The 25669-nt window shown below is 41.2% G+C and overlaps 1 pseudogene across 1 annotated transcript; it reads left to right on the forward strand.

Annotated features, from left to right (window-relative positions):
• The first annotated feature begins 2519 nt into the window (after positions 1-2519).
• LOC147184557 (uncharacterized) lies at positions 2520-9496 on the forward strand (annotated as a pseudogene). The gene is made up of 3 exons (XR_015094068.1): positions 2520-2873; positions 5510-5785; positions 8176-9496. The product of XR_015094068.1 is annotated as an uncharacterized LOC147184557 (transcript).
• Positions 9497-25669: the final 16173 nt, after the last annotated feature.

Raw genomic sequence — 25669 nt, forward strand, 5'->3', positions numbered from 1 at the left:
TTTGGTCATTACATCATTGCCAATTACAATCTGCGTGTGATATAGAGCAGTGGTCCTCAACCCTGGTCCTCGGGGACCGGTATCCAACCTGTTTTCCATGTCTCCTACAGCCAACACAGGTGGGAATCGTTATCAGGCTTCTCCAGAGCTTGCTAATTAGCTGATGATATGAATCACCTGTGTTGGCTGCGGGAGACATGGAAAACAGGTTGGATACCGGTCCCCGAGGACCGGGGTTGAGGACCACTGATATAGAGGTAAAAAAAAGAAAGTCACATTTTTGGGGATTGTTATCTCTAAGGACAAAATGATGACAGAAAAAAATTAATATTTGTGTAACTGTGGACAAATGTAAATCTGTTTTAAATAGATGGCTTCAAAGAGGTGTTTCCATTTTTGGAAGGGTTTTATTAACAAAGATGGAGAGCCTGTCAAGAGTCATCTATCCTGCATTTTCTTTACCAATTTCGACTAAAATGATTAAGATGATAAACACTATAAATTTTAGATTCATATGGAGAAATAGATGCCAGTACATAAGGAAAAATGACATGGTTAAAGGGTATGAAGAAGGCGGTATAAATGCCATTAATTTTGATGTTATGAATGGAGTCTTGAAGTTAAAATGGCTGAAAGCTTTTGTTACGAATCAGGATTTATTTTGGTTTATTGTTCCTAATGTAATTTTCAAAAAAGTGGGGGGTATAGAATTTCTGTTGCGACGTGACTTTGAGTGTAGATCACTACAGGTTAAACTGTCTTATTTTCATCAACAAGCCCATTTCTATTGGAAATTACTGTACTGCCATAATTTTACTCCTCACAATAGCCCAATGTGGAATAATCAATACATAATGCTTAATAGGAAATCTGTTTTTAAGGCAGAGTGGAATTCAAAAGGAATATGGGCTGTAGCGCACTTGTTAGACAAAAATGGGAACCTGTTGTTACATGAAGACTTTTGATATAAAATGTAGTTTAATGGAATACACAAAGATAACAAATGCAATTCCAATCTCTTTAAGGGCGATGGTGAAAGAAGATATTCGATATTCTGAAGTTAATCAAAGTTTGAGACAATTGTGCATTGGGGGACTGGATTTTTGTGGTTAGAAGTGTAATAACAAGGTTATCAGGAAAGTACTCTTAGATGAATATTATCCTAATCCAATTAAGAGATCATTTATTTTGAAAAAAATTGAGATTGACAAGATTAAAAACATAAGAAAGAATTATATATAATTTCCAGTAGCTCCCAAAGCAAAAGAGGTCCAATTCAAAATTTTAAAACGAAATTTACCCGACAAAGGAGTTTTTAAGTCTGAGGTTTGATTTGGATGTAAATAATTGTTCTGTGATGTGGATGTAGAAAACTTGAATCATGTTTTTTTTCCACTGCAATGTAGTACATTCTGGGCGGTTAACCCTAACCCTAACCGCCCCCAAATCTCCTCAGGCGGCACGAGCACTGCGGCCGCCCCCGGATCTCCCTCAGGCGGCGCAAACGCTGCGCCCTCCATAAAATAGAGCCCTTGCCGTCGCATTCCTTGTGGCCGCCCCCTGATCCCGCTCTGGTGGCGCTTTGTCAGCTTTTTTTTTTTAAGAGCTCACTATTGTTCATTCGGTAATGTCATCATCATTGCTCTCTTTTTTTTATTTATTATTATTTTGTGTGCGTGCGTGCGTGAGTGCGCGCGTGCGTGCGAGTGTGTGTGTATTCGTTAGTTCACCAAAAACCTATTAAAAAAATCCCATACCGTTCACCTAAACCGAACACCGCCGTCAGAAGACCCGAGGAAGGACCAAAGAAAACAAAGGAAAGTGAAATCCAGCACCGACCAGACACCACCCACCGGGCCACCAACCAGAGTTCTTCACCGACCCCAGAAACATCTAAATTCCAACAAATCAGGGAGACCTCAAGAGACCAAAGGAGAGACTGAGGGAAGGAAGGAAGGACAAACAAAGCAGAGTGAGATCCATAGACACCAGCCTCCACCAATTCAATGACCTGAGGAAGAAGCAGATTGTGTCTGAGTTTCGATAGATGCTGGTGTGGTGGATCTGGCATGCATGAAAATCTCCACCAAAGAGGGGAGCCGTCGACCCCTGCCAGGACAGAGCAAGCGCAACACCTCAGGGCCCCCCAGGCCGCGGCAGCGCCAAAGGACGACCCCCGGGCCCCGTCAGGGCCATCGGCTGGAGAGCAAACCCAGGAGCAGGAGGATATATCTGGCTTTAATATTTGTAGGTTTATTTACATTTTTACAATTTCAGCCAGTACATTTTATTCAAATTACAGCTTTAATATTTTCTTTCCAATGTTTGTCGTCAATTGGATAATTTCTAGCCAATCTTGTAGCGTGACGTGTTCGTTAGGCGACCCCGATACGATCTTACAGGCCGAGCACATCTGGTACAGACAAGCGTGTGGCAACAACTGCTTTGCTTCATAACATATCCGTCATTTATTGTGTATTGACTGGGATGCAATTTCCGCTAATTTCGCCTATATTAATTTAATAAATGCTATTTAATAGTGTTATATGATGATAAATTGGGTTTTAATCCGGACACGTTGCAAAAGAAACAGCAAGGTTTTTACTTAAATACTTCCGGTTAAGAACCCACACAACTTCCGGATGTGAAGTTTGTGAACAGCTTCTTCGGACTTGAGCTTGTTTGAATGTGTGAGCGTTCACCTACATCAAAATGTTGAACGATTTCAAAAGGGAGCGGTCGCCGACGAAATCCTCTGACGGTTTGAAACGGCGATAGCGTCCTCACGAGGAGCAACTTTGTCGAGCGAGAGAGGAGACCGGTGCGACAAGTGGAAGCTGTTTGCAAGACTCAGGTTGTCATACACATGGATGGTTTGTTCACTAAACTTCTACTTAACATTTGCATACGTTGTTGATGTGTTGTAAATCCAAACCCAAAGTCCTTAACGGTTAACCCACTCAAAAAGAACAGGGTTCGATCCTTTGTTAACACTATGACTACCAGAATTGTAAATCTACGACCTAAAATGACGGCTTTAGGTCTGGCAATGAGGTATTTAATTTATTAAAATTCTATTGTAAGTTATCTTTTAATGCAAGTTATCTAATGTAGCTCCTCTCCCGGGACTACCACAGCCCTCAAAGAAACCTTGTTCTTGGAGGTGATGGCGTTTCAGATAGAGCCCGTTATCTGGTCTGTACAGCCAAAAATGTGATGACTCTCACATCCAGCAGCCAATATTTTGCGATAGGCCAGGGGTGGGCAAACTCGACCCTCGAGGGCCTGCAGGTTTTAGATGTTTCCTCCAACACAGCTGATCTATGATCAGCTCATCAGCAAGCTCTACATAAGCCTGATAACAATTCTTTTGATTGGAATCAGCTTGTGTTTTAAGAGGGAAACCTCCAAAACAACCTTGCTTGAACTGTGTGGCCCCTTCCAGTGTAGCGGGCAAGATGGTTCTTCTTCGCTGAGGGGAGGCTACTCTTGCTTGTACTCGCTCTCTCAATCATCCTCATTCTTGTCAATATTTTGAAGCAGATGTAATGCTTTCTCTGCTGTATAACTGTATTTATAGACCATGGTGACTTCTCTCTTAAATCAGAGCGGTCATCACTCGCGTATTGAGCGTGAGTTAAGGCCGGACAATATGGTCCAAAATTCACGTTATGATATCAATTGCATCCCTTCATGGTAATGGTACATATTACAATATACAATTAATGGTCAAAAGTATTTTTAACTCTTGGCAATTTAATAAATGAATCATTTTTGGAATATGTTTATATATAAAATTCATCAAATAAATAAAACACAATTACGATAACTTGTACAAAGGATAATTAACATTTATTGTGCAAATCTTAAGTCAGAATGAAATGTAAGCACTCCCAAGTGCAAAACACAATTTACAAGATAATAATAATATATTTACATTTATTTATTAATACATTAATGTATTTATTCAAATAACTTCATTCCCTGTCAATTCACACACCCTCCCCAATGACAACTCTTCTGGGCCAGAAGCCAGAACACATTGATATAGCAATTTACAGGTCTGTACCTCCTTCAAAACAAAAGATGCGGGCCTGTTAATATGGTCCACAATTTAGTGCACAATTCCTATCTCCTGAAAGTGGGCGTGGCACCCAAACCTTAAAGGACTATAACTCGAAAACCGTTTGAGCTAGGAGACTCAAACTTGAGATTCTTTCTGTCAAGACTCGAGATCATAAGGCACAAATGGAATACAAATCAGGCAATTGAAGATGTGTGAAGGTGGAGGTTCTGAGTATTAGTGTGACACATTTTAGAGGCAAAATGCCACCATTTAGGGGCAGTCTGGAGCTCTGCATCTTATTTGTTGTTTACATTTGACTGCAACACTTTGAGGTCACAGCTGGTACATACAACCTCAGTGGGATAAATCCGACTTTCCATCTTCCTGGAATGCAGCATAAAAATCACAAGAGTATATATGCATTATGTATGTATAAGGACATTCAACATTCATTTCACATTCAACAAGTACCAAATGAAGGGCAATCTGAAGGTAATTAAATATGGATTAACGATTCACTTGACATTTTTTCGGGATTCCCGCATGATGGGAGTGAACTTTACCTTTAAACACAGGATTAGGACGGGACAGGATAAAAACTTCACAGGAGCAGATGGGAGCGGGATTAATTCAATATCCGTTTGGGGAAAATCCTTGCGTAGCAGGATGAGATGAATCTCCCCCTAGTGGAAACATGCTGTATTGCCTTAATTGCTTAGCCAATCAGCATCAGTGCCCTTCTTCGGACCCATAGATGAATGCAGAGGACATGACATATTTGCGTTTCTAAACTAATAAAAACGCATAATTTGGATGATGTCAACACTTCTGGTTTATGATTGGATCTTAACTAACCAATCACAATCGCAAGTTGATTTGCATGATGTTCATGTTAAAAATGTTACATGTAAGCTTGGTAAGTTTACAACACGTGACACTTGTTACAGCCATACTATCCTGGCGTCCACTATAACAAGATAACCCCCCAAAATTTTCCGATTTTCTTATGTGGGGAATATAGTCAAAATCAGTAAAATAAAATAAAATTGCCCAGCAGAAAAAAAATGCGAGTTTGAATGGGTTAATTAGGCAGCATAGCACTTGTCCTCCATTTGCTCCTTGGCTGATATTAATCAATTAATCAATCATATTAACAAAGATTGATTTCAATCTTTTTCTTGCATATTTTGTTTAGCGAAGACGGACTACAGTGGGCCATGGAACCTTCTGTTTGAGACATTGCTGCTTTGCTTTATTTCTTGTTTTAGTTTATTTTGGACAACTTGTGACAGCGTTTTTTTGGTGCCGCTGTGATTTTTGGTATCTGATTTTTATTTAAATATTTTATCAATTGATAAATAAATGTATTCTCTGTTTGCAGGACTGGAAGCTCACAGTTGTGGTTCTGTGTGCTGAAATGTTTGTTTTGCTCGAATCCTGTAGATGTCCAGAGGCTGATTTCTCATCATGCTCATCACACTCAGCTGCATGAGCATCCACAGCGCCCGCTAAAAGAAGAGGAGGAGGACAGTGCAATTATGATGCCACTGGCTGGCGAATCTGTGCAGGAGTGTAAAGAGGAACCAGCCGAGCTTCCTCCTCACAGTCCCAGTGGAGACCAGCGTGGACAACCAGCGCCAGAATTCCTCCAAGCTCCACTTGCACAAAGCGACAACAAAGAAAAAGACCAACCTTTGAGGAGCAGCGCAGACCGTGAAGGTGACCAGATGTTAGTTTTATCTGAGTAATAACATTTGTGTGAGTGAACAAGGCCCAAGCCCTCGCCGTCAGTTTATGTGGCTTGTCAAAGCATGTGGCAGTTCCTTGATTTTTGTTGCCATCTTATAATAGTGTAATTATTTCAATGGAATTAGTTAAATTAAAAATAATAATAATGATAATACATTTTGATTTAAAACAGTAATTACAAATATTAGATGAAAAATACACACAGAAGTATGTAAATACAAAAACAAGACAAATAATTCAAAACTATTCTATCAAAATATTACACAAAAAATACAAATCAGTCAAAAATACAAATATGTTAGACAAAAAATAACATTTGACAAAAATATGAGAAACAAAAACATGCAATATTACATGCTACAAAAATATTGGTAAAAATACAAAAATATTACACAAAATATTCACAGAAAATATACACAGTAGAAAAAAGTAAATTATAATGAATTAAAATGTTTTTATTATTTCACAAAAACTCCTAAATTGCTTCAACTATTGATTGAATAACGTTTTCTTCGTCAGCAGAAAAGTTCCTGCTTCTTTTTTTTTTTCCAGCAAATGCCAGGGGTTGTTTGGATAGTATCCATTTATTTCGCCGACCCGGAAGTAAACAAAAAGAGATATTGTGTGATATATCAGTGTTAACCAGTGACATAAACGGCACAGTTAACTTTGACGGTGCCGTTAATTAACAGCGTGACTAACCATGTTTTGAACAACGCATATTTAACGGTCGGGTAGTTAATAGCGGGATAGGAATTTAACTGGCCGGTAGGACTTAAACAGTGGTTAAAATAACCTAGAATCGAACAACTGGGCCCAGGTTGTCAATTGTTATGGAGCATGTAGTAGCAGTCTGCCAGTAAATGGCTATCAGCAGGCAACGGTGTGGGAGGATTGCCTCCCACTGGATTGAAGTTGCCTCTTACTCTGCCCCAATCTATTGTGAGGGCTGTCTGCAATGCTTGTTGGATTACTAATCAATTTCTATGGTATGTGTTAACTATTTGTTGAACATCACGACACCACTCTTCTACATCGCTTTTATATGGTGTTCAACTTTCCACTGCCTTTACACGGTCCTCCTTTGACCATGGCCGGTAAACAAGAATGGTTCTGCTCTCTCTGCCCCCGTCTCCGTCATAGGCAGAAATTGAGACTTCAATTATAGGGTACAATTCACTTTCGGATCAATTTTGTACTTTGGGAGTGGAGTCTGGACTCAACGTTCCACCTGTGTGTTTACTTCAGTTCCCCACATTTCCAATTTTACTCATTGTTGCTACAGGAATGTTTGGGAGTGAAGGATACAAATTTTCTTCATTCCTGGCCTCTCAAGGGCAGATAAGGGAGGTACGGAGGTGTTTATTTCTTGTTGGTAAGACCCTTAACTATACTGTGCTTAAAGTTCTCCGCTTGAGTCCTTGCAGTTCTTTTTAATACCTATTACCAGCCTTAACAGCATGATAGGGTAAAAATGATAAGTAGTAACATCTATTTAAACAGTGTGTGTTTGCATGTGTGTATTTTTCGAGAGGGAGACCCACGATGCGATCCGCTTGCATTAAAACGCAGCCCAAGTTATATAGCAATCAGCAGCTCGGAGCAGCTCATGCTTGAGCTGTTTCCTTTCTTTGTAAGCACTGGGCTCCTTTTGGGGTACTCTGAATAACAGAAGGACACATTTGAACAACGCTCACACGAGGTTTTGAACAAGTACGTGCTTGCCTCGGGCACATTCATTTACCGGAAAAAGTCGTATTAAAAGTATCAATACTTGGTTTTATGAATCGATATTGGGCAAAGCTCTCGATTTACCGGTCGATCTACGTTCCTGCCCTCACCTATGGTCACGAGCTGTGGGTCGTGACCGAAAGAACAAGATCCCGGATACAAGCGGCTGAAATGAGTTTCCTCCGCAGGGTAGCCGGACTCTCCCTTAGAGATAGGGTGAGAAGCTCGGTCATCCGGGACTCAGCGTCGAGCCGCTACTCCTCCGCGTTGAGAGGTACCAGTTGAGGTGACTCGGGCATCTGGTTCGGATGCCTCCTGGACACCAGGCTTAAGTCTCAATGTGAAACTGCTCGCTGCTTATGCTGCTGCCATGTCAGAGTCTGGTCGCAAGTTTACATTTTGTTTTCTCCAAAGTTGAGGTGATGCTGAGCTAGAGCGCTAAACTTCCCTGCCTCACTCCATTCACTTTCATCCACTATGTTTTTCACAAATGTATGAAATGGTGTCTTTTCCAACCTTTTTTTTGTAATGGTCCCACGTTATTTGCGGCTCAAGTAACTATTAGCTCATGAGTGAACTGTCTGTGCTTGTGCTGTCCACTAATATGTCCACTGACTTATGTCCTGCAGGAATCCAGCAGCTGGTTGGTCGTCAAATTCTTCCCCCTGAGCCGCAGGGGGAGAGCTCCATTTTGGGGCAAAACAATTCACAGCCCATCCACGTGAAAGAGGAAGCTGCAGCTCTGCAGTTCTCCCATGTTAAAGAGGAAGAGGCTGAAGTGGGCACATTTCCACTGACTGGTGTTTCTGTGGAGAGTGAAGACGACCAAGACAAACCACCCGAGTGGTCACAGCTTCATCATGATAGCCCAAGTGGAGACCACTGTGGAGGACCACCACCAGACGGCCTCTTAGCTCCACTATCAGACAGTGATGACATGGAAGATCATTTGAGGAGTGACACAGACTGTGAAGATGACAACAAGCAGTTGAAATGCTCTGAAAAGGAGAAAACTGGCAATGAGAAAATGACACGAATGTGGAAAAAGTGTTTTCCATGCTCGGTGTGTGGTAAAAGTTGGACAAACAAATCAAAATTGTGTGAACACATGAGAACACACACAGGAGAAAAACCCTTCAGATGCTCAGTTTGTGGTAAGAAATTCTCTCAAAAGCAAGATATGATCAGGCACATGAGAACACACACAGGAGAGAAACCCTTTAGTTGCTCAGTTTGTTGTAAGACATTCTCTCAAAAGTCAAATCTGGTCACACACATGAGAACACACACAGGCGAAAAACCCTTTAGTTGCTCAGTTTGTAGTAAGAAATTCTCTAGAAAGGAACATCTGGTCACACACAGGAAAACACACACAGGAGAGAAACCCTTTAGTTGCTCAGTTTGTGGTAAGAAAATTTCTGACAAGCCACATATGGTCAGGCACATGAGAACACACACAGGTGAGAAACTGTTTAGTTGCTCAGTTTGTGGTAGGAAATTCTCTCAAAAGCATGTTATGGTCACACACATGAGAACACATACAGGGGAGAAACCATTTATTTGCTCAGTTTGTGGTGAGAAATTAACTAGAAAGACATATTTGGTCACACACATGAGAACACACACAGGCGAAAAACCCTTAAGTTGCTCAGTTTGTGGTAAAAAATTCTCTCTAAAATCTGTTATGGTCAGGCACATGAAAACACACACAGGTGAGAAACCATTTAGTTGCTCAGTTTGTGGTGAGAAATTTTCTAGAAAGACATATCTGGTCACACACATGAGGACGCACACAGGCGAAAAACCCTTTAGTTGCTCAGTTTGTAGTAAGAAATTCTCTCGAAAGGAACATCTAGTCACACACAGGAAAACACACACAGGAGAGAAACCTTTTAGTTGCTCAGTTTGTGGTTGGAAATTTTCTCAAAAGCAAAATCTGGTCAGACACATGAGAACACACACATAGAAAAAACCCTTTTAGTTGTTCAGTTTGTGCTGGTGGTATCCTGTGCCAACTAAAAAAAACAACAGCTACTGCATGGCGTTAAGAATTTTTTTTTATTTAATCTGAAAAAACACTGTTAAAAAAACTTCTGAAATTCGCACCAAATCAGTTCTTAAAATATTGTTCTTCTTTGTCTGTAACTTGTTTTTGTTGTACTTTTTGTGAAAGTAAATTTTGGAATTTCAGCTTTTTATGTTTTTTTTACGGAAGGACGGGGATTGAATCAGTAGGCCTACTACTGTTTTTTGGTTTGTATGTTTTCCACACAAGACAAATATGTGTACTTGTTGAGGACAGAGCGTGGGTGGTACTGGGTAGTGGGTACATTTTTACTTTAGACTCCGAACACGTTCCTGCAAAGTCACCGGCAAGGGCTTAGATTTGCGTTTGGGCAGAGAGCACCACCCTGATGCTCATCTGACAGCTGGTATCTGTGACAGCCACGAGGAGCAACAAGAAGCGTCCAAGATTTGCTCTCCAACTATTAGGACGCGGCATTGTGCCGGTGTCGGAGGAGTAACACGCTGTCATTCGTTGAGTCCGCCTGTAACATAAAGTTTGTGAAGAAAAACGTCTGTTAAATGTACAAAAAAAAAAAAGCTGGTCTGGCGTTCCCACATCTCTACATGTTGCACATTAGCGCTCGTGTCATTGTGGTCTGAGTGGCAACAACTGCTTCATAACATTTGCGTCATTGTGTGTTGACTGGGCTGCAATATTCGCTAATTTCGTCTATATTGATTTAATAAATGAAATTTAAGAACGTGTTATATGATGATAAATTAGGTTTCAATCCGTACACGTTGCAAAAGAAACCAAGGGGATCTGGCCGGAAGACCTGCACGGTTAGCGCTTCCGCATTCCATTAGCAATGTTTACAAACGTGCAGGTTCTGAAAGTAAGTGTCACACAGGAAATGGTGCGATACACTTCAAAATAAGAGTATTGCACTCTGATAATCAGGAAGTGGTGGTGCAGCTTTGAAAATAAAAGCTAATGCAACCGGACCACGTTGTGAACGCGCATTAACTACGCTTACTAAGGGCACTTTCCCCCAACTTCATATCAATGTGTTAATTCCGTAAAACGGTGATTAGAACGGAATGTAACGTGATAATGTTTAAAACCCACGTTTAATCAGTTATTGCATTGGACGGTATGTATGCACCTGTTCCTGAGATCACGAGTGTTACTCGTTTAAATATATATGTCAGGTATTGCTGAACCCATACAATTATAACATTTGGCTACTTCTAACTATATTGGCTGCTACATAAATGATTAAAAAACACGTCATGTAAAATAGCTATGTATTAAATCAACCAGCAGTCTGCTAAATACATTTCGCACGCCACTGCTTCTAATATATTCATATTCATTCATTCATTGGTATATTCATTATACTTGAGCATTAATTAAATGATTGAATGTGAAAGGTGAGCTGCTGTATACAGGCTTACTGTATATAGATAATATATTCCCCATGTTTAATGATGATAAAAACTATTGTTTGTTCTCAACTCTGTACTACTATTGTTCATTCAAAAAGACACATTCAAAAAGTGTAATGGTTACAATTTTTATTTGCCATATTTATTTGACTACTTGTACACCATGTACCTCCCAATGTCGACAATCCCTTCATAGAATCTGTTGATGTCATCAACTTAAGAAATAGTGGAAACATTTAAGTCCTCTATGTTCAAGTCAAGTTTATTTATAGAGCACATTTAGGGTGACAGCAGTCAATCAAAGTGCTTTACACAGGTTAAAAACAATTGAAGCTCATAAAACAAGGTTTAAATACATAAAATGACAGTGACAAACATCGGTACAATAAGGTTAAAAATAACTATAGTGCCATGTTTCGGGTGTGCTTTAAAGAGGATTTGAAAGCCCCTAGGGCATTGGTGGCCAAGTTCGGTCCTCAAGAGCCCCTATCCAGCACGTTTTCTATGTGTCCCCCTTCAGCGCAGCTGAATCTAATGACCAGCTCATCAGCAAGCTTTGCAGAAGCCTGATAGCAATCCTGATCATGAATCAGGTGTGTTAGTGGAGAAAAACATGCAAAACAGGCTGTAGTAGATAGTGTTGGAAGATAAGCTTTTTCCTTCGCGTGTTCGTTTTCTTTCGGGTAGTGAGAATGTTGGTTATCTGAATACAGGCTGGAGATCAATGAATAATTCCTTCAAAGCTTTTATTTCTACAGAATATTCCGGGCACAAGTGAGTTACAGACAATGGCTGTAGCATCTCACAAGTGTGAAGTTTACAGAGGACTTACAACATTCTTATACTATCGTGAAGGGCGGTACCACAAAGCTTCCAGTAAACAGTTCACAAAGTTAACCGAACATGCGATAATACTTAAGGACACTATTCAAACACAGAACAAAACCCATTTGAGGAATAGAGGAAGTTATTCAGTCATGACTACACCTGGCAGAAATAGCGATATCACTCAAGGCGAGGATATATCCGCAAAACAAAGCTCTACTGAGGAAATGAAGAAATCAAAACAGTTATGACTAAATCTGGGCAGAAGACACACTTCAATCCCTCTTTCGGACTCGAAAGAGTCCCCCACATGAAATCACCAAAATAAAAAAATTAAAAGTACTAGCGGCGGCGCCATCGTCGCAGACGGCTGGCGCAACATTAAGCAAGGGTTGTGTGGAAAGATTGGACATTATCATCTTATCAGTAGAATAAGAAGCAAAAGCACGCAGCAATGAAACATCCCTTTAGCAGTGAGATAAGGTTGTTTAGCAGTATGTGGCATTAAAGAACAATTTGATTCATTAAAATATTTTGCAGTGGAGTAAGCATATGTGTACCACATGTTGATAGTTAAGGGATGTCCCCTGTCCATGGGGTGCCAGATGTCCGCCGGGGCAGGATCATGAAGGAATCGACGAAAGCGTTGTGTTGGTGAGCTGGACGACCAGGAGAGACACACCAAAACCAGGAGAGAGGCTGTTGGAAGTCTGAGCGGGAATGCCATGGTGAGACGGGAGGAGGGTCTTGCGCCCGTTCTGCAGTGATGAGTTGAACCAAGGCGCAGTCGGCTTCTTCAGGACCTTAGGGTAGACTGCCTGGTCCCAGGATGAGTCACCGGGATTATTCTACCCGTATACCGTGAACTCAACCTTTAATAGAACGATGTCAGTGAGAGCCGGTTTGCTTCTCGGTTGTTATAATTGGGTAATTGCCTGGTGCAGGGACAATGGCGCCAGCCGGTGTCCTTGCCTTTTGGGTGGAGGAGATGTGATATCACGTATCACCTTTTCCGAGCAGGCGAACTGCAGAAGATGTCCTCTCCGTCACCTTGTGGGGTCCTGTCCCCCTGGGCTCAGACCATTTTCGTTTAATCACTTTTAACCATACATATTCACAATCATTTATTTCTGAAGGAGCATCTGGTTGTTTTTTGTTAGCTGGGAGAAAGTAAATGTTAGTTGTTTGAGTTCTGGAGGTCCTGGAACGTGCGCCTCTTCCAATGGAGCTGTTGGAGCCGGAAATGGTCTGTTGGTATAACATTCAAACGGAGTCCAGCCTTTGGCTGAGTTTAGTGACATTCGCACATTCATTAATGAAACAGGAAGAGCTTGTAGCCAATTCAAATTTGATGAGGCCAGTGCTTTAGCCAATTTTTCTTTAATATTTCTATTCATTCGCTCAACCTGTCCTTGGGATTGGGGATGATACACTGAACCAAATGTGTGTTTTAATCCCAATGCCTTTTCTACTGCTTGTAGATGTTTGTTTTTGAAATGGGTTCCATTGTCTGATCTATTTTTTCTGGGGAACCCATGTGATGGTATGTAATGATTAATCAAATGTCTTCGCACGATATTTGCTGTTTCTGTTTTACAGGGATATGCCTCTGGCCATCCTGAAAAGGAATCCACTATTACCAGAAAATATCTGTATCCTGACACTGGTTTGATCATGTCAGTGAAATCCATCAGAACCACCTGACCAGGAGCAGTCAAATCCGGATCATGAGTGCCCTGGGGAGGTTTAGATGTAGGCATACTGTTATACCTGCTGCAAACACTGCAGTTCTGCAGTTCACTTTTAACAATTTGTCTCATGAAAGGATGCCACCAGGAGTGGAGTCGACTCAGTGTTTCTTCCACACCTACATGGCACGTTCCATGGGCTTCAGAAATTAGATTTTTCAATTGTTTCTGAGATGGAATGCATTTATCTTCTTTTCGCCATATACCTGCTTCATCTTTTTGTCCCGCTATGGACATCCACACACTCTTTTCTTCTGGACGTGCTTTTTCCTGCCACAACTTAAATGTTTCTGCTATCACCTCCTGTGGATTGTCACATTCAGACTCACTTAGAGTTAGTTGGAGTGTAGGTCGGTACCCCGCAACCTTTTTTGCTGCTCGATCTGCTGATTCGTTTCCTGCTGATACAAAATTATTAGTTCGAGAGTAACCTTTACATTTTATTACTGCCACCGCTGTTGGGAGCATTAAAGCATCTCGCAGCATTAAAGCATCTCGCAATTTAAGAATATCATCCTGATGTTTAATGGGTGTACCGGTTACAGTTTGGAAATCATTTTGCTACCATTCTTTTAATGCAACATGAGCTGTCATGTGTGCATACGCCGAATCTGTGTAAATATTTACTGACTGGTTTTCTGCCAATCTGAGAGCTGCTGTCAATGCCAAAATTTCAGCTCTTTGTGCTGACTGAGAGCCTAAAATTCTTTCTGCTTGGATTTCTTCAAAACCTGTTTCTGTGGGTTGGGTTACTGCCAATCCAGATTGTAGGCCATCATTGCCTTTGAAGCAACATCCATCTGTGAAAAGGATCAAGTCCGGGTTGTCAATAGGTGTCTCATAGAGTTCAGTGCGGAGTGAGTTTTCTTCCGTAGTTCTTTGCATGCAACAATGCGGTTCTCCTTCGAGCAGACCTTCAGCCATGTTTACTCCTTCATGAGTAAAGAGAATATGTGGTTGTGTTAAAATTGCTTCAATTTTTCTCTGTCTTCCTCCGGTCATGGTGAAAGCTTGACTTGTGACATACTGGACTGTAATGTGTGATGTTCGCACAGTCAGCGGGTGATGGAGAACAATGTGAGATGTTTTCTGAATCAGGCGAGCCAATGCTGAAGCAAAGGCTGCACAAAGAGGATGACGTTGTTCATATTTTTCAAGAGGCGTTGATGCATAAAGGCAAACATGTCTTTCACCTATCTCCCCTTTCTGATAAAGAACAGCAGAAACACTACTGGTCTTTTCAGAAACATCCAGAAAGAACATTGTTGTAGTCAGGGATGACAAGAGCCGCAGCTGATGACAAGAACTGTTTAAGCAGAACAAATGAGTTTTCAGCGGCTGGAGTCCAAGAAAGAGTATGTGATAGGTTTCTCATTCCTTTTTCATTAACTAATTGTCTGAGAGAATGAGTCAGTTCCGCAAAATCCGGAACATGATGTCTGGAATAGTTGCAAAGACCAAGAAAAGCCAGCATGGTTTTGAAATTTGTTGGTTTTGGGTGATGGAGGATATTTTCTTTGTGAGGGGGAGACATTCCTGTTCCGTGGCGTGAAATCGGACGTCCTAGAAAGGAAACCTGGTGGCTTCAAGACAAGAAGTTTCAGATGGATCTGCCAGCAAGAGGTCATTCACATACTGCACCAGGAGAACACCAGGGGGCAGTTCAAGTGGAGACAGCAACTGGCGAAGACAGTCGTTGAAGAGTCCAGGTGAAAGGACAAAGCCTTGAGGCAGGCGATTGTAGGAGTAGCAAACACCATTCCAAGTGAAAGCAAAAAATTGCTTCATTGAAGGATGGAGTGGAATGCAAAAGAAAGCATTAGCCAGGTCAATGCAAGTGAAATGAGTGTGGATTGATGTAATTTGGGACAATGCCGAGTGAGGGTTCGGGACAGACAAAGTAGGAGTTAAGACGGCCGCATTAATCGCTCGCAGGTAATGGACCATGCAAAACTTTCCAGTATCTTTCTTCTCAACGGGTAAAATAGGCGTGTTATAATCAGAGCCGGGAATTTCACACAACACTCCTGCTTTGAGCAAACCGTCAATTGTTTCCGAAATGCCAATCATCCCAGCCTCTTTTACAGAGTATTGGGGAACAAATAGTTGTCCTGGTTTCATCTGAAACACAACAGGTGAGACGTTACAGAGACCAACATCAGTAGGATCCATGGACCACAGCGATGTGGGAAAGAAATCAAGAAGGTAACCAGCAAAATCGCTGTCGGTTGTTTCACGTCCATGGTGCCTATCCAGAAGCTAGTGCTCCAAAACGGAAGTGGGTAAAAATGTGTTAGACTAAATCCAATAAGCATCAAATGATAGGGAAATACATTTTGCCAATCAGTGGCCTGTGTGCATGCGAGGACAAATGGACCGAGATCCTTCGCTATGTGCTGAGGCGAGATCATCAAGGACACATGTGGGAGTTGTTCAGGAGTCAGGGACACCAAAAAGGCGACACCTGGTTTGCCTGCAAACAAATCACCCATTTTCAATTCCCATATGTTGTTTTCAATTTCCTGAAATGCCTCGCTTTTGATCTCATCCCCTGATCTGTCATAGTACAGAGTGCAATGCTTACAATCAGTTACCATATCATAAGATCTGAGGTTACGAACCCAAGATGACCAGAAAGTCCAAAAGTGCTCAGCTTCGAGCCAACCACTGGAGTCAATATCCACTCTTGCCCAGTAGATGTCGGCGGTGGCGCATGCCACAGGGCGTTGTTCAACAAGCGGGAACTGGGAGGTGGCACTGGAGGCAGAGCAGCAGTAGGTGTTACCATCCGGAAATTCCAGGATAAATCCATCAGGGCTGCATTTAATGAGAGGGCATGTGGCGATGAGAAGATCTCTGCCCAAAAGATTGACTGGACAGTTAGGTGCAAACACAAAAGAATGCAAAAGAGTCTGTGAAAAACATTGAACAGTCACTGAGCATGTGGATTCAGGGCACCATCATTGTGGAAACTGTCCTCCAGAGGGAGGCAGATACTGTTGGTTTGGCACCGGCTGCGGTTGCTCTCTCCCTCGAGGTTGGTTGTAGCCTCCTCGATTGAAGCCACGTGTAGTTTGTTGGCCTCTGCCTCACCACTCAGACGCTTGAGGTCGCTGTCTGCAATCGCGGCCCCAATGACCAGGCTGTCCACAATTGAAGCACATGTTACAGCTACCAGGGGGCGCACCTTGACCCATGAATGAATCTGCTTGATACATCATGCACTCGGAATCGACAGAGGGAGATGAGATCACAGCAAGAGTGGCTTCTTCCTGCTTTTTTAGATTTTGCAACGGCAAAATAGCAAGTTGTGTTTCTGTACTTTTGTGTTTGTCTACCTTAGACTCTTTTTCTTCAGCATGTCTCTTCAAATGATGTTTAAGATGTGACAAACACCGGTCATCCTCAGCACCGGGAATATCCGGATTAGCCTCGATGGCCTGTGTCACAGACTTGGGAACGCCCTTCAAAATGGCTGCTCGGAACACTTGCGAATGCAAGGTGGAGGCCGTAGGGGCGTGTCCTGTTTTCAGAGTGTAATCAATGAGGGCCCGATCAACAAAAGCTGCGGCCTCCTCATCTGCTTTGGGAGCGAACACCAGATCTGAAATGACACACTCAGGGAGGGGAAACAAAGGTCTAAGACGACAAGGTTAAGTAATTTTCTTAGAAACTGAAGTCCTTGTTTATGGGGTAACGTCACGAAGAAATAAGCGCATAAGAAATAACTGAGTGAAGAGAAATAAGAGAATAAGAAGTTCGAGTGGTTTTGATAAATTAGGGTTTGAGTGCTTTTGTTTGGTTCTAGTCAAGTACTTTTGAATTAAGAGGAATAGTTCGACCACTTCTGAGAAATGAAGGCTCGGACACTTTTGTTTGGGAATAAGCAAGTGTCTTTGAATAAGGAAAAAGAGAAGGCCTATGTGAAACTGTGGTACCACAAAAGACGTTAATGAAGTAACTAAAAAAATAAAAAATAATAAAAATAATAAATAAATAAGTAAGTAAGTAAGTAAATAAATAAATAAAACAAAATGAAGGGAGAGTTTGATAGGGAAGTGAATGGTTCGATTTGCGGCAAATACCAAACCATTCTGAATAAGTGTGCTGGGTGAGTAAATCAGGAATGCATGTGACTGTGCGTGGAGTGAGAGAGAGAACGGGGTGGGGGGGGGGGGGGGTTGAGAGAGAACAGTTAAAAAAAATGGATGAAGAAGTGTTGCGAGAATGGGTGGTTTCCTACAATGTCTTCAACTGCGTGTTTGGTGATATTAATGAGAGAAACGGAAAAAAGCTTGTGTTAAAAGAGCGGCGGCTCTAGAATTGGAAGTGAAAAAAAAAGAAAAAAAAAACCTAAACTAACAGGTTGTCTCCAAAAGGGAGGGTGAGAGAGAATGATAAGAAAGTTGTGGAAATGAAAGCGAGAGCAAGAATGATGGCGCTGCGGAACACGCAGCTACAGGCCCTTCGAATGAGGAAGTGAAAAACAGGTTGTACATTGCTCAGTTACAGAATCAAGTAGCAGAATTAAAGTGTCATGTCCAGAATCTTTCAGGTGCCCACCCTGACTCCGTTCTGGACCGAACCAGTGGTCCTGAAGACCCCGAAGAATCTTCCAAAGGTCCAGCTTTTCCTCCTCATCGGCCTGTGACTCGTTCCAAAATCTTGCAGGCACCCATGTTAGCTAAAGTTGACCCGTCCACTGGTAACTCTACTATGTTTTACCTTTTTCTTGCTTAGACTGTGGCAAAACATTCACTGAAAAAAATAGTTCAACATTACACATTAGAACACACACTGGAGAAACCCCTTTTTCTTGCTCAGATTGTGGAAAAAGCAGAACACACACTGGAGAGAAACCTTGTTCTTGCTCAGACTGTGGAAAAAGCTTCTCTCAAAACTCCATCCATCCATCCATTTTCTTAACCGCTTAGTTCTCACACGGGTTGCTGGGGGGCGCAGGAGCCTATCCCAGCTGGCTTCAGGCAGTAGGCGTGGTACACCCTGAACTGGTTGCCAGCCAATCCAGGGCTCTCAAAAGTCAAATTTAACAAAACACACAAGAACACATACTGGGAAGACACCATTCTGTCCGTCAATACATTGTGTGGAAATGTAAAAAGAACAACAGAAATCGAAGGTGAATTATAAGAAGGGACTCTCGTTGAAGCTTGTTGGATATTTGTTTTCCTGTGCGGTAAAAAGAACAGCTGGGGTCTATTTCACAAAGCAGGTTTATAGGGAACCCTGAGTCTGTTAAACCTGAAATACGGGAAACTGCGTTTTCCGTTTCAGAAAGGGAGGTAACAGAAACCAGAGAAAAAGAGGTAACTCTAGCCTGTTTCATAAAAAGAGGTAACTTAAACTCTCAGTCAGTTACCCTAGTAACAGAGTCTATTAACCTAACCTGGTCGGTAGCAGGTTTATCACAATGAACCTCGAGGTTCTCTCTGTCTCCGCCTCCTTTCAACCACACACGACATTTGATTTCCTCATTCATTCAGTCAGCAAGTTTGGATTTTTTTTTCACATGAATGCACGCACATATATGCACACATTTACAAACACAGACCATCTATCAATATTTAACCCCCCACCCCTGCCCCACACACAGAGGCTTGATGGTGGCATGGGTTCGAAGTTCAAACCCTAAGTGAGCGGACAGTTCAGGCATATTATCATGTGCCCCCCCTTTTTTTTTTTTTTACTTTGAGCACCTGCCCCTCTAAAGGTCACTGCACGCCCCTGACATACAACGACTGTCAAAAGTACAGACTAGTTCCCTAAGTAAAAACAAAATTTCAGCCTCAGAAATGTACTCAAATACAAAAGTTGAATTTCATTTCTGCATTTAATTATTGAGAATCAATATTTTTGACAATTTGCTGAAACAACTGACTTTTTTTGCAGGCAAATTGCCAAATGTTTTGGAAGATGACTTTGTTCCACGTTTACTGTGACATCATCACAACGTAGTGACCCGCAGCTGAAACACTTTCTGAAATGAATGTAATCAAATATATTTCTTTCAAAAATATGAAGAAGAAAAAAACTATAACCATGCCTGTTTTAACTTTGCCCAGACTTCCCTCTCCCCAGCCACTTCAAACAGCTCCTCCGACGGGCTCCCAAGGCATTCCCAGGCCAGCCGAGAGACATAGTCTCTCCAGCGTGTCCTGGGTCGTCCAGGGGGCCTCCTGCCAGTGGGACATGCCCGGAACACCTCTCCAGGGAGGCGTCCAGGAATCATCCGAACCAGATGCCCGAGCCACCTCAACTGGTTCCTCTCAATGCGTAGGAGTAGCGGCTCGACACTGAGTCCCTCCTGGATGACCGAGCTTTTCACCCTATCTCTAAGGGAGAGCCCGGACACCCTGCGGAGGAAACTCATTTCGGCCGCTTGTATCCGGGATCTTGTTCTTTCGGTCACGACCCACAGCTCGTGACCATAGATCAGGGTAGGAATGTAGATTGACCAGTAAATCGAGAGCTTTGCCTTTCGACTCAGCTCTTTCTTCACCACAACGGACCGATACAGAGTCCGCATCACTGCAGACGCTGCACCGATCTGCCTTTCGATCTCCCGCTCTAACCTACCCTCACTTGTGAACAAGACCCCAAGATACTTGAACTCCTCCACTTGGGGCAGGATCTAATCCCCGACCCGGAGAGGGCACGCCACCCTTTTCCGACTGAGGACCATGGTCTCGGATTTGGAGGTGCTGATTTTCATCCCAAACGCTTCACACTGGGCTGCAAACTGCTTCAGTGAGGGTTGGACATCACGGCTTGAAGAAGCCAACAGCACCACATCAAGGCCACCAAACCGGAACCCCTCAACGCCTCAACTGCGCCTAGATATTCTGTTTATAAAAAGTTATAAACAGAATAATGTTGTGTAATCAATTGAATGTTTTTAAGTTTTGTAAGTGGCTCACCACCGTCAATTTACATAATGATGTAATTTATCGTCTCTGTGTTTATCGCCTGTGGTCACAGTATTAGATGAACTCGTGGTGAAACAGCTGTTGATGTAGTGTTAAGTGAATAAGATATATATATTTTTTTAATAGTCCAGTGTCAATTGCTCTAAGACTGCAAGGGAAGCTCAGCCTCCCCTAAATGCCCCTCCCCCTGAAAAAAAAGGAAATTATGAAATATGCACTGCCGTGTGTACAATTCATTATGAGCAGAACACCTTAATCTTTTGTTCAGAAACAGTACTTATCACAAATAACTGACACAACTTCCTTCTCAGAGTCATTCAATCATTTGTTTTACACAGTTGGACGCTGCTTCGTAGAGTAGGTTGTTCCACTGCACGAAACGCGGACAGTCATTGGATAAATGCTGGCCGTTATTCCGGCCATCAGACGCTCAGCGCCTCTGGGGGTATATGGAACAGTCATTTGGCTACTGCGTGATGATTGGGTGATCTGTCTGAGTCGTCAAGAATAAGCTTCCCCTCATTTGCCACTGCTGCAGTGCAGACCAAACTTTACAAAAGAAAAGGAGCTACATTATCCACAATTCTTTATGGCAGCAGTGTTTATTAAAGCAACAGGCCACCGACCTGAAGATCCTCACAAGGGGTGGCAGGATTTTAATAGTAAACAATATATGTAAACAAATGTGCATCAGTCTTAATGAACAGTAGCAAATGTGAACATTAAAATTTTGAATGCATGAATTTTTTTCTCAAGCACACACACACACATATATATATATAAGAAAAAATAGATATCTACTCAAAGATATTAAAAATCATATAAAAACATAACCTATACACATGTTTGAAAAGAAGGAGTAGGAAGAAGTATACACTTTTTTAACTCCTACCCCTGTACACTTAATGAAATATTCTCAAACAATAAGACTCCTTTTAAACATAATTTAAAACCCAATCCTAAACAATCACATGGAGTCACATTAAAATACAACAAAACAAAGCAAATCATCATTCCACGGACACCACAGTGCCTTAATATTTTACATTTTGTCTATGGCACTATAGGTATTAATTTGATATTTTAGTTTTTCCTTAAACCCCGATAAGGAAGTACATTGCTTCAGCTCATCATCAAGACTATTCTACAATTTCACACCCAAAACTAAGACACATATGTATTTTCCATTAGTCCTCACTTTACGTAATTCAAACATAATTAAACCCCTTAAATTGTAGATTCCTTCTCTTAGTTTAAATACATTTTGAATACAAAGAGGTAAGCTATTATTTACTACACGAAAAAGTGTTTCTATTGTTTTTAAGTACACAATATCGATACATTTCAAGATACCCGATCCTATAGTTGTTTCCCTGTAACCAACCTTATTTATTTTTCTAATTGCTTTTTTCTGTAATTTAACAATTGGGTCTATATGTGTTTTATACACATTACCCCAAATTTCAGCACAATATGACAAGTGAAAAATATAGTATGTGGAGGCCTTTCTTATTTAGAAAATCCTTGACTCTATAAAGAACAGCCACTGATTTTGCCAATTTATGCTTTGTATATTCTATCTGTGATTTCCAATACAGTTTATTACCAATGATCACACCCAAAATTAGGCGGCACGGTGGCTGACTGGTTAGCACGTCCGCCTCCCAGTCCAGCGGATGTGAGATCAAGTCCAGGCTTCGCCCTTCCTGGGAGGAGTTTGCATGTTTTCCCCGTGCTTGCGTGGGTTTTCTCCGGGTACTCCGGTTTCCTCCCACATTTCCAAAGACATGTGTGGCAGGTTCATTGTACACTCCAAATTGTCCATAAGTGTGATTGTGAGTGTGGATGGTTGTTTGTCTCTGTGTGCCCTGCGATTGGCTGGCAACCAGTTCAGGGTGTGCCCCGCCTACTGCCCGAAGCCAGCTGGGATAGGCTCCAGCACCCCCGCGACCTTTGTGAGGACAAGCGGTTAAGAAAATTGATGGATGGACACCCAAAAACTTTGTTTCAGTGGCTTGCTCAATTTCTACCATTTAAATTTAGTTTTATTTCACTGCTGAGCTGCATACCACTAAACACCATGAATGTTGTCTTTTTTTCATTTAATGATAACTTATTATAATCAAACCATTTTTTAACACTATCAATTCCCTTTCTACAGTTTTTGTGATTCTTCATTATTTATTTTTACATTTTGAAACCTGTTATTTAAATAACTATTTAACCATTTGACAACACCTCTCATGCCATATTGTTCACATTTCTGTATGAGAGGTTGAACATAGAACCCTTTAAGGGAGTTCCACTGAGAACCCTGTGATGTTTCAATGGTTTCATCAAGAACCTTCACAGCGAGTTCCACTGCGAATCATTTTGTATTTTAAGGGTTTCATCTGGAACCTTCACAGCGAGTTAAACAAAGAAATATTTTATATTGCTGGGGTTTGATCTAGAACTAACATAGTAAGTTATACTGAGAACCCTTTTATGTTTCAAGGGGTTTATCTAGAACCTGCACAATGAGGGTTTGTATTAAGAACCACACAGTATTCTACAGATCCCGAATTTTTTTTTTTATTGTGTTTATCATTATTCTTGACACTAAGAAACATTCACCATTTTTTTTATGAGGATTTTATTTTTATTAATTAAAAATCTGTGATAAATGATGGATAAGGACAGCAGACTGTCTAAGGAAAAGCTATTATGTAGGTCCCGGAGGGAGGACAGGACAGAGACGAACACAGGTCCAGTGGAATCAGCAACATGACAGGTGTACAGGGAATCCTCAGCAGGTGGATTCATATCATCCCCAGCAACCACGACATAGAAAGGGAGGACAAAAAAAAGACAGTTAGCAGCACCAATACAAGGCACACATACTGCACCGGATGAAGCCATCAATAAAAAGTAAAGTAAAGCCATGTATGGTCGAATGAGAGCACTCAGAGTATGCATTTATTTAATTAATTTATTTATCAACACATCCTAATGGTGACAGTGGGACAGACTAAATAAGCCTGTCCTCTAACTCCTATGGACTATATGCCACGGAGAAGGCGGGACTTCCGACTTCCGAGTTTTCACACAGGTGAAAGTGCGCGAACCCCACAAGGTTTTCACATTAATTACTTTCACTAAAGTTGAAATACTTTTCAGTAAAAATAAATTACTGGAAAAGGAGGTTTAATACTCACACTAATCCACATGTTGAAGTCAGTGACACATGTCTTTTTTGTCCAAACTCTCTAACTTATGTCTACAAAAAATAAACAAATGTTGACAAAAAAAAGTCTACTTTTCTCCATGAGGGTCCTCGAGTCACATTTGCTGAAATAAAATTGTAGATTTTACTTTACCTTGATAATTTGAAGTTTCTGATAGCTTGAGGTTTCACTTCAATCCAACTTGTAATACAAATTCACATGTGATTAGCAGTAATCACTAGTGATGGGAAAATGAAGCTTCATGAAGCACTTGTGATATTTTTTGACTTCCCTAGATGGTGCTCTTGGTTTAAATATAAAGGCTAGTGCAAAAGAAATTGATTACATTTCCACTGCATCTTTCAACCAAGAGTGGCATCTAGAGGAGTCAAAAAATATCACAAGTGTTTCATGAAGCTTCATTTTCCCATCACTAGTAATCACCATTGATATGTCACACCTCTTTTGAAGAGGGCGGAGCGTATATTCAATAGCAAAGCCATCATTCAACTCTCACAGGGCAACCAACCTGGCAATCAGCTCCCAGGTCCCGCACACACTAATTTCCCCTTGGCAACACAACCACCAGCACACATTCGCACCATGGGTACACCAGTGTAAGTGTCACTGGAGGCAATGTGTGTACCAGTAAAATGTCTTGCCCAATGAGTCAACGACACAACTTGGACTAACTTCTAAGTAAATTTTACAAGGAGAGTTTGGAGTACATTTTACCAGTTTAATAAAAAAAACACAACAACAAAAAAGGCTACTTTAAGGGTGAGGTACAAATCCACAACCTTCAGGTTGGTGGACATCCAGTGTACCACCTGAGCCATGCCGGTCCTATTGTGTGTTAGTATATTGCTAGTGTCAGGTGTAATTTTCGTACCTCAAAGTATGTTGGCCTCATTTTGGACAGTCCAGCAATGCAGTAGAGGGACAAACAAGATTGACATATAGCTCAGGTGGTACAGTGGATGTCTCCCAACCTGAAGGTCATGAGTTCGATCCTCAATGCTTGAGTAACTTCTTCTTTTTTTTTTTTTATAAAATAGTCAAATCTACTCCATGCTCTCCTTGTAAAATTTCCAGAGAATTTCTGAGTGAATAATGAATCATGGCTAAATATTTGATGGTAAGGATCTTCTAATACCCATGTTTTCAACAGCCCTTGAGGAACCCCTTCTTCCGAAAAGGGTTCTCTGCATTGAAACAGTTCTTACAGGAACCCTTAGCTTCAAAATAACCCTTGAAGATTTTTTTTTCTTTTTCAAAAAAAGAGTTCCTGAAGAACCCTTTTGGAACCCTTACTTCTAAGCATGTACATAAATCAATAAATATACCTACAGCATATTTTGTTTTTTTAATCAATTGCTGTAGCTATATTTTCTACAAATTCAATCTCTGCCAATGCTGTTGATCGCTTGTTTCTGAATCCATACTGACGGTCATTTAATAAGCTACATCTTTCAAAAAGGCATCAAGTTTTTCTACCAAAAGTTTTTCAAGAATTTAGGAAAACTGGGGTAACAAGGAAACAGGTCTATAATTTGACACAATATGCGTTTCACCATTTTTATAAACCTTTTGCTATTTTCATTTCATCAGGAAAAATATCAGTTGAAAATGATTTATTGCAGACATAAGTGAATGGTTTGATAACACAATTAATTACTTATTTTATAAGTGGCATATCAAGATTGTTGGAGTCAGTTGATTTTTTTGTTCTTAAACTTTCTAGCATCTTCTAGCACAACAGTCGAACAGACCTCTCAAAAAACAATCGAATTTGTTATAGTTGTGTTTGTGGGATTAATCAGCAGAGCGTGTCCTTGCTAGAACTCCAGTTGACAGTTACATTACGAGTACATTTTATCGATTGTGTAAGCACACATACTTGGAATATTTACTCTCTTATTAAAACCACACCTTACCCAT

This window comes from Leptonotus elevatus, chromosome 1 (assembly GCF_054856555.1).
Source record: "Leptonotus elevatus isolate MCC_2025b chromosome 1, RoL_Lele_1.0, whole genome shotgun sequence".
Classification (NCBI taxonomy): Eukaryota; Metazoa; Chordata; class Actinopteri; order Syngnathiformes; family Syngnathidae; genus Leptonotus; species Leptonotus elevatus.